Here is a 10,824-nt window from a genome sequence, read left to right as displayed (position 1 = left end):
CTGATGCTTTGAAAGAATAAAAACATTCAAGCACAGGCATTGTTGTCCTTCTATTTCCTTTTTATGAATTAAGAATTTATTGAAATGTTCATTAACACTACATACTGTATTTGTTTTGCCTATTTTTAAGATTTATGCATCTCAATTTCACAACAAAATTCCATCCATTTGTATAATGTTATTAATTATTATTAATGTAAATTATTTTATTTAATATTTCTCAATTCGATTGGATGGAATTTTGTTATGAAATTAAAATGCATAAATCTTAAAATTTTGGATAGTTGGATAGTTCCGGATGCTGATTGATCAATAAAACTTTCCAGAAGTGCTAAATTATACAACATAGTAACAGCTATGACTCGAAACACCTACTCACCTGGCCAGGGCCTTAGCATGGTAATCTGGAACCACTGACTGTATATTGCTCTGGGCTCCTTTCCTATTAAAAAATATAGTTTAGAATTTTTTGTTGGGTCCACTGTACCTTTGGGACCCTAGAATCGTTGCCACCTTTCACCCCACAAGCTACAACCCTGCAGCTAACTCTTGAGGATATCCTTACACAACATCCATACAGGACAACTATTAACCATCGCACTAGTTAGGTTTAGGTCAGGTAGCCTGCTACACTATATTTTCTAGTGGAAGCCCTCTTGCACCTTATGCACCGTGTATTCAGACTGATCTCACAGTGAAATCAAAAACAGTAGGTTGACTTTTCATAAGATGAAATCGGTCACAGGGGAAGGTAAACACACTGGAGCTGATGCAAAGATGTCTAAAAGGAGATGGCGCTTGTTTGCGAGTCGGCATAATGTGCCTGATCCTAGGATACCGGAACTCTCGGAAACAACAGGGCGAGTTCCCGTGTGATTATGTTTGTGTATTCATATCACCTCCTATATGTTCACTTGCTTGAATGATCAAGTCAGTAAAGTATCTGATTTATGTGAATTTCAGTATACAATTGGCTGATAATAAATGAAAATGCTCTTGTCTTTAAGTCAAAATATAGCTCTAGTTATGTCATTGTCGGAATTAACAGATTATATTTCTTCTCTCGCAGGGGACACATAAGAACATCCCTTCAAAATCCCTGAAACAGTACACTCTTACATCCCAACTTTGGAACAGTGGACACCAGGCAAATCTCTGTCAACCTCAGATGTATTGTCTGACTGAAATGCATTGACATGCTTACTCTGAGTGAAAGCATTAATCAACTTAAAAAATTTTTTTAAAAAATGTATGCATCATTTATACACAGTATATGTCTATACATGCTGTTATGCATTTTTGTAACTTTTTGTAACTTTTGGTGGTTTATTTTTTTAATAAACTGTCTGTTTAGTAGTAGGATTTAGAAGTAATTGATCAGAGCTGCTTATCTTAACTTTGCTTTATAAAAATAACTTGTCTGTTTGTTTTAACAGTTATGCAGGATATAGCATTATCTCTTCAGTGTTTTGTAGCACTGAAATAGGATTTTATATGAGAGTCTTAAAGTACACAACATAAGTACACAAACAAGAGTGGAGTCTTTCAATTGAGCAAATAAGTAGCGGTTATGCACTCTTGGAAATTCTGTTGTTAGGAATCAGACAGATTAGACATTATATTACTCTGTCATGCTGTCTGTATCCTGGTTAAAAATAGTCATAGTCATTTGTTTTTTTAATTTCCTGAGTTTCATAAGGTTAGTAAAAAAAATGTATTACCATTTGCCACCCTATCCCTGACCCCTTAAAATTACACAGGCCATTTTGCAGCTGTTCCTTTCAAGGCTTCTAAATGCCCTCTTTGCATGTGAAACGAGATACAGTGTTTTTCTTCACTTTCACTCATGAGCTGTAGGTTTGCTGTCAAGTCGAATAGAGATTTTAACTAGACCATCCTAATAACAGACTCTGTGAAATCCAAATGTATTTAGAAAAAGATATTTGTTATGTAAGTTATTTTTATATATTAATATAAATTTTAGAGTGACTACTGCCAAGTCTCCTAAGCAACCAAATTGACCTGGTTTGCTAGGGAGGGTAGTGTCACATGGGGTAACCTCCTCGTGGTCGCTAAATTGTGGTTTGCTCTCTGTGGTGTGCATGGTGAGTTGTGCACAGATGCCGCAGTGGATGCGTGAAGCCTCCACCCACGCAACGTCTCCGCGTTAATGCACTCAACAAGCCACGTGATAAGATGGGTTGATGGTCAGAGGCAACTGAGATTCGACCTCCGCCACCCAGATTGAGGCGAGTCACCACGCCACCACGAGGACTTAGGATGTGTTCACACTTGGCAGGTTTGGTTCGATTAAAACAAACTCTGGTGCGATTTCTCTGTTAGTGCGGATCATTTGAACAAGTGTGAACACTGTCACACGAACCTTGGTGCGCACCAAACAAGTGGACCGAGACCGCCTGAAAAGTGGGTCTCGGTCCGCTTCCAAACGAACTCTGGTGCGGTTCGATTGATATATGAATGCAACATGGACCAAAGATGTCTAAACGGACCAAAAACAGGAAGTAATTTGCCTAATGCTGACCTCAACCATACCTGGTTCTTCTCATAATAGGATCTATGTTGCCCATTACAGCTCGTTACAGGTGTCGGAACCGCTGTCCGCCGTCCTTGCAGCATATCTTAGTTTGTGTGTGCAACTGAGAAATTCCTGCCGCTGTTTTGACTCCTTTACACATTTTATTAGCTCTTCGTTTGTTCTCAGCTGGTAAAAATATATACCATATATACATATACAGTATAAGTATAACAAGAGCATTTATATATACATACATATACTGTGCATTCAGATTTTATTCAGACCCCTTCATGTTTTTCAAATTTTTTTATGATGCAGCCTTATGCTAAAATGCTTTAAATTAAAAAAGAAAAAAATGCCATCAGTCTACATACCATACCCCATAATGACAAAGCAAAAAACTAACTTTTGATAACTTTGCACAATTATTTAAAATATAAAACTAAAATCAAGGGCGGATCTACCTAGGTGGTATTAAAGCATTGCCACAACAGCATACGTATCCAAATGTATATGTAAAGGGATTAATGGAAAGGAGGAGGCGAGAACCGGCTTGACAATATAAACAATATTTTAATATAAAACTGAAACAAAAAGACAAACACACAAAGGTGTCGGACATTGAGTAGGGGTTTACATATGTCGAACTGCCTCAACTCTCACCATGCACATATGCCTAAACAGACCAATCGTGTGATTGATTACAGCAGCGGCCTATTGGGTACTTGCTACTGCAGCGTGTATACAGTGGGTTTTTTTTTTGCTTATTTTGTATATACAAACAAAACAACAATGACAACATGGACAAATACATAGAAAAAAGAGGAATGAGATTAATTTCTCATTTGTATTCAAGTTTTCATTGAATGATTATTCAGTTTAATCAGAGTCAGTTATGAGTGAAGTAGTTATGGAGAGGAAAATAGCTTTTGAAATAGCTTACATCAGGTATGTGTATAATCCAGATGAAAACTCCAGTTCTTGAGTAGGAGTTTCTATTTCACCTGTGTATTTTGACTGTTTTGACTGTTGATTCTGCACTGGAATGTGTCATTTTGAATGCCATGATAAGTGTTCATTGCAGCTGTTATCAATGTCGCTATCAGTGGCTTTTGTACTGTATCCTCTTAATTACCTCACTATGGCATGTAAATGTGGGCGGATATGTGTTCATATGTTTAAATGTATTCAACTATCTGATGTGGAAGTTGTAAATGTACAGAGCCATTTCTGCAGCTCATTTTCAATAAATGGTCTTTTGTGTTTTGAGTTCGGAAATTAACAGTGTACAATAACCTACAATAATTAAGAACATTTATTTCCTTATTTTACCCCTTTAAGTATTTTTAATGAACCAGAAACCCTTCCACACATTTAAAAAAAAATATCTTATTCACAACTGATTCTGCACTTCCGTCATTGCCCTTCTGTCAAGAGGGGATTCACGCTTCAGTGCGCTACAGTAGAAATCTGGGAAAGTAATACCATTCATCACTGTTATATTGTGTGACATGGTTTTTAGAGCATTCTATAAAATAGCTGTTTGCTTAACTGGTCTATAGGGAACATAAACCCTCAGGCACAGCAACTTTAAACATCTAGCAAAAAAATACAATTCGCCCACTATTAAAAAGGCTGGCAGTGTATTCCACCGGAAAACTCTTAAAATGTACACATAGCCATTTGATGACTTGATGCTTAATTAAGATACTGTATGAAAGTATCAGTACATAAGTTCAGACTGAGGTAATTAAGAAGTCAAAATGGCAGGCATCTTGGGCCTTCACAAACAGTCTAATCCAATTCCGATGCTATAAATAAGGTGGAGTCCACTGGGGCCACCGTGGAGCCCTCTGCTAGCCAGGTGGGCATAAACAGTCTATCCCCATCTGAACGGATATCACTTATCACAGAGACAAACTGCAAAGATTAAGGGACGAGACAGAAGATGCACAGGGGAGGACATGTGGGAGGGTGCTAACACAATTACACCCAAACATACAATCCTCCAGTTACCGGCAAGCTGCCCAGAGATAAGACTCCTAAAGGCAGGTCATTCCCTTATTCAGAGATCTTCATCACTGAACCAAGGAGCCCCAGCTCCATTCATGAAGTGATGAATTGGAGAGACTTTGGCCAATAGTTTCTCTTGTCATGATTCTCTTGATTGCATCCTCAATGACTCACCAGAGAGTGATGCAGACGTGTCTATTAAAAGCAAAACCCAGACCTATTGACTTGACAGATTATTTTTGAGTAAGAAAATCTATACTTTTAAATCACACATGCTTGAAATATGTGATACATGTGCTTTCTAAAATAATTACATTGTACCTAAAACATCATTGATTGAACATTAGGGACTGCAAATTGTGCAGTAAGTGAATCAGTAAGTGCATGAAGTGTAAGATACAGTATGTGTTTACGCATTATTGTAAGTTGTTGTTTTTTTTTTTTATTTCTTGCAAGGCAGCAACATTCCTCAAACATTCTGGTGACTTTGAGAGAAGCATTTATATTTCCTTGAGTACTGTTCAGTGTTGTATAAAATTCCTAATCATCATATGTAAGTAAAAGAGAATAAAAATTTACTATTAAGTGGTTAAAAGTAAAAGTACTACATTGACTATTATTAAATGCAGTATCAAAAGTACAAGTAAATGGCATTAATTACAGTGCAAGGAATATCTAGGGGGACAATACCATTTCTTCTCCTGTTTTGTTGCTATTTATATCTTAAAATATATGAATTGTGAAAAGTGAACCGTTTCAGGTTTAAAGAGTTTTTCAAATGTTATTGTTAGAAGAACCACTGCATTTTCTTGTTCCCAGAATTAGCGAATTCGAAGAAACTCTTACATCAACAAAAGGTAAGTATTGACTGTCCGAGGAACTGAGCGCCTTTTTTGATTCTATTTGTACTGGTTCCGCCTGGAGTTTGTTTTGTGGAAGAACACTCCTTCGGGACAGTGTTGTGGATGAATCTGCACATTCTTAATACTTATGCCTTCCTATTTGTTGGTGTTTGTTATGTGGAATATTTCTTGCAGGCATTGGAGTGATTAGGTCATGTAACAGCCAAATGAGTCGACTCACTGAACATTTGTTTGACTACCCGAGGAAACTGAACAACTTTTTTTCGTGTGCTGGTTCCACTAGCGGCTGTATCTTGTTTTGTGGAGGAACACATGTTAATATGTGCAGATTGTTTCTCTCAACATTGAATGTGAATGGGTTGGGGCACCCCAAGAAAAATTATTTATTTTCTTAAACATAAGAAATATGATATTGTGTTTCTTCAAGAAACTCATCTTTCCCCACAGGAAGCTGAAAATTTGGGGAAGATATGGGGGTGGACATGTTTTCTTTAGTGCTGGCTCAAGTAAGAGCAGGGGAGTCATTACATTGATAAGTAAGCATCTACAATTCAGGTGTCTCAAACAGATTAAAGATAAGTTAGCAAGAGTCATTATTGTTTTAGCAGAAATTCAGGGGCAAAGGTTGATTTTGGCTAATATTTACGCACCTAACCCTGATGATCAGGACTTTTTTATAAATCTTGAAGGGATGTTGCAAGCCACTGGCACCCTTCATGATATAATATTGGGAGGAGACTTGAATCTATTGATGGACTTAGTCATTGATCATAGTGAAGCAAAAGTGTGTAAGACCCCTAGAGCAACAGTATTCACAGGATGTGTAAAAATCTTGGTCTTACAGATATTTGGAGACTTTAGGACCTATCTGGTAGGGAATATACATTTCGGTCAGCAGTCCATAAGATTTCTGCTAGATTTAAATCTTAGTCTCTCATTTCATCTGTTGTTGATTGCTTAATTGGAAACATCTTTATCTCAGATCACGCCGTGGTGAGTTTAGAGGAGCTGTTACATTCGGAGATTAAGAAATCATATAGTATTGTGATTTAATGTATCCCTTTTGCAAAATCCTGAATTTCAACAAATGTTAAAGGCTGAAATCAATGTTTATATGGAGACCAACTCATCCTCAGTATCCTTTGTGAACGTTGCTTGGGAGGCACTTAAGGTGATTCTTAGGGGTCGGATCATACAGTATGCCTCATTCATCAAAAAATCTCAAGCTTGAGAACTCGTTGAGTTGGAAGGGAATATTAAAAGTGCCTAGGCAGAGCTGAAGCACCGAATGTCGTCTGATGGCCACAGAGAATTGACCTGATTGAAATACAGATATAACACTATTTTGTCGCGGAAGGTGGAGTTTTGGCTATTCAGGGCAAGTTGGGGGACAAAGCAGGAAAACCTCTGGCTAGATCTATAAAGCAGAGTCTTTTTCTACCATTCCCTCAGTGAAATCTGCTGGTGGTGAAATTTTTACCTCTGCCATTGATATTAATAATGCTTTTAAACATTCTATCTTGATATTTATAGCTGCTTATCTTTGTCTACTTGCCCTACAGGCAAGGCTCCAGGGCCAGACAGATTTGACACAGAATTTTTTTATCTTATGCTTCAGAACTGACTCCACTTTTTTATGTACGGAATTATTAAAGAATACGACAACCATGACACAAGCCCAGATCAGACTAATTCTTAAAAAGGACAAAGTTGCAAGCGAGTGTAAGAGTTATTGTCCAATTTCCCTGATCCAGCTAGATGTAAAAATGTTGTAAAAGATTTTGGCTAACTGATTAAGTAAAGTTGTGTCATCTCTTATACATACAGATCATGTGGGGTTTATTCGGGGCAGCAACTCTTCTGATAACATTAGGCGTTTCATCAATAATATGTGGTCAGTGGCAAATGATCAGACTCTGGTTGCTGCCATCTCACTTGACGAAGAAAAGGCATTTGATATGGTAGAATGGCATTAACTTTTTAAGATTTTGGAAATATATGGGTTCGGGAAAACATTTATCGGATGGATTAAGTTAATTTATAGATACCCAGTAGCAGCGGTACAAACAAATGGATTCATTTTAGTTCAGCTTAATTTTGAACCTTCAATAACAAGGTTTTCGAGTGATGTGGACAGGTGGGCTTCACTACATTTATCTATGACTGGGAAGGATAATGTTATAAAAATAACAGTGGTGGCTCAGTGGTTGAGGCTCAGGGTTACTGACCAGAAGGTCGGGGGTTCAAGCCCCAGCACGACCAAGATGCCACTGATGGGCCCTTGAGCAAGGCCCTTAACTCCAGGTTGCTCCGGGGATTGTCCCTGTAATAAGTGCACTGTAAGTTGCTTTGGATAAAAGCGTCTGCCAAATGCATAAATATAAATGTATAAAAATGATTGTATTCCAAAATTCACCTTCTACAGTCTCACATAATTGATAAAAGTTGATTCCGAGTATTCTTATGCTCTTAGTTTAAATATGTGTATAGTATCAATAAAAAATTGTTAATGACAAAAGAAAACAACAGTCCAATGTGGTTGGATGACAACACAGCAATCATTTGTGTTAACAGTAAGTTACGATAATACCTTGTGTGTTTCATCCCATAGGAGTTGTGAGTTTGATCCTTTAGAATTTCACACACAGGTGTAAAGTGAGCAAGGCTTCATGGGATCTGTAGCCTGTTTTGGACTCCTTTGTTTGATTTTGGTGCAGTTGTTGTGGCTGTGAGGCTTCTAGTGTTCTAGATTTTTTGTTTTTGTTTTGTTTTTAGAGCATATAGTTTTCCTAAAAATATATGTCCACATATGGGGACAGCAGAATTATGTTGTGAAAATTTGTAATAATAACAAATTGTGAAAAGTCAATTTTTTAAATCAATTTGTTTATTGTGTTTCCAGGAGTGTTGATTATTCATACAGACATTACAGATGATTTTCTATAAAGCTGATATATATTATATTTTTTGTTTGGCAACAAAATCAAAAACAAACAAAGAAGTGATTACCAGTACTGAAGAACTATTCCCAATAAGAAATTTGCATAATTTATACTGATCTGCATAACAATTTGAACCATTTACTGACAGCCCAGAATATCTGAATTGAAATCAGTCAGTTTAAATGAAATTAAATTATGCATCGTGTATAGAGAAGACAAACACAATTTCCGCGCAGGAGTACATGTAGTTATACGAGGTTAGAGTACCTGCATTTAATTACATCTGTAATTAAAATGTTAAGCTTACCACTAACCCTAACCTTACTCTAAACCATAACCCCTAACCTTACTCCTCCTTCTAAACCTACCCTTACCTCGACCTCAGTAGCAGCAAATGTAAATCTTGTGAGAGTTATGAAGCATGTAGTTACAAAATAAATGTATTTTAATGTTAATTGCTACATAGTAGTTAAGGACACCTAATATAAAGTGGGACCTAATAATGTATACAGTAACAAAGTATTTGTATTTCATAATCAAACAACTCTGTTTTGTAGCAGTAATGTAACTGGACTACAAAGCATTTCTAAAAGACACAGCAATAGTTGAAGATTCTCACAATTACCTTTCGAAAAATGTAGCCTGCTGTGGCATTACCACAGAATAGTGATGGGATCAAATTATTTCCTTATTCATTTACCATGGAATTTGCAAGTTACTTAATATGCATGGTACTCTAATTATGTCCAAAAAAACATAGTAATTAAATGTTATTTTAAGTGCTTTTTGTGTACTGTTAGTGTTTTGGTTGGAACATATCTTTATAGCTGTACAGAGTTGTTCAAATGCTGAATATGCAGGCGTTGAACTCACTGAAAACATTCGTCACCAGCAAATGATAGGATGCATTTAGAGGTTTTGCCTCAATGGATTATATGTAACTGTCCACTTTATCCTGAAGTATCTGAAGTATCCCGTTACTGTTTTACTGAGTGAGAAATAGCCCCAGATGATTCAGTCTGTGAGTGATTCAAACTGAACCACAAACTGAGTCAGTGTGTTTTGCTAACCCATTAGACCAATTCATCAAAAAGAACCAACTCAAAAGTGATTATTTCGTAAACAGTTATGACAAAATGCAGATCTAGTTTGCTTTTTGATGCACACAAGGGTTAACCACGAGAGCATAATCTTCAACTCTGTAAAATAAATAACAAGGGTTACGAATGAATGCATCGGCCAGTACATGAAGCTCACTGGCTTTTGCAAATTTAAGAATTAATTTTAGAACCACCTACACCAAGTGGTGACACAATGTTGCATTCAGCTGAAGTTGACACAATGAAGTTGCAACTAATCTAACACCGCTCTTCTTCCATTTCCTTTATAAACATGTATGACTTTTTTGCCTTTAAAGGCATGCTCGGGTTCATATAATATATACAGTCTAATTTATTGTCATGTAGTTTAGCAAAACAACAAGACACTGGCATGTCAAGAATTAAGATTATTTGAGTGTGTTTACACAGATTTGAATCTTGAATGCAAATAACAACAAAAAACATTTTCATTAAAGATCATAGAAACCAGTCAGGCAACCTGATTCTCCAGGAAAAGGATGAAAGAAAAAGAAAGGATGCTTTAACTGAAATATGTTTGATCATGACATAAGCCATAATTTTGCCTGTGAGGCAACACTCTGCAAAGTAAACATTTTAATCCCATTAGATGATTCTGGGGGCCCTTGTGTGAAAAGAAAGTCTTGTTATTTATAGCTCATTCTATATTCTTTTTAAACCCACACATTTTAAAGACCCTTGATCGATTTAGTGTGGTCTCATGGATTATGGTTCATACATCACTGAGGGGGGCAGGGGCAAGCTTTGTGATTGCCAGTGTATGACTAACACCAATTTAAGAAAAATTACAAAACATGAATATGAATTAGCTAACACGCAAATCAGCCCAGACAAATCCATTGATATTTGAAGTGAAATATTGTAAAGATAGGTTGTCTCAACTAATTCAGCATTTACTCAACTAAGGTTACCATTGTGTGGCATTAACATGTAAAATCTTTTTAAAGTTCAACTGGGTCCCCATGTATTGTTTTATTGGTCCAAAAGCTGAACAAGTACATCCACATGTCTACAGAAAAAGTTGCTTCTCTCCTCAGGACAAGCATTATCTCATGGTCAGGTTGCCAGGTCTTCTTTTCCTCACACGTCAGCAAGGGAATTTTTCTCCACCTCCACTCATTTTGCGCCAGTACATCACAGCTTTGCAGAAGTGCAGAAAATGTGAATTAACCAAGAGCCAAAAGTTGGCTTCAGCATGACAGAAATTAGACTGAAATGGTAAAGACAGAATGGCAAGGAGACAAACTCTAAATATGACTAGATACGAGTAGTCTAGCACGAGTGGTTCTCAACTGGTGTGCAGGTCTGTTCTAATAGTTTCCTGTTCAGAT

Source organism: Xyrauchen texanus, chromosome 37 (genome assembly GCF_025860055.1).
Source record: "Xyrauchen texanus isolate HMW12.3.18 chromosome 37, RBS_HiC_50CHRs, whole genome shotgun sequence".
NCBI classification, from domain to species: Eukaryota; Metazoa; Chordata; class Actinopteri; order Cypriniformes; family Catostomidae; genus Xyrauchen; species Xyrauchen texanus.
Note: the sequence above shows the minus strand (reverse complement) of the source record.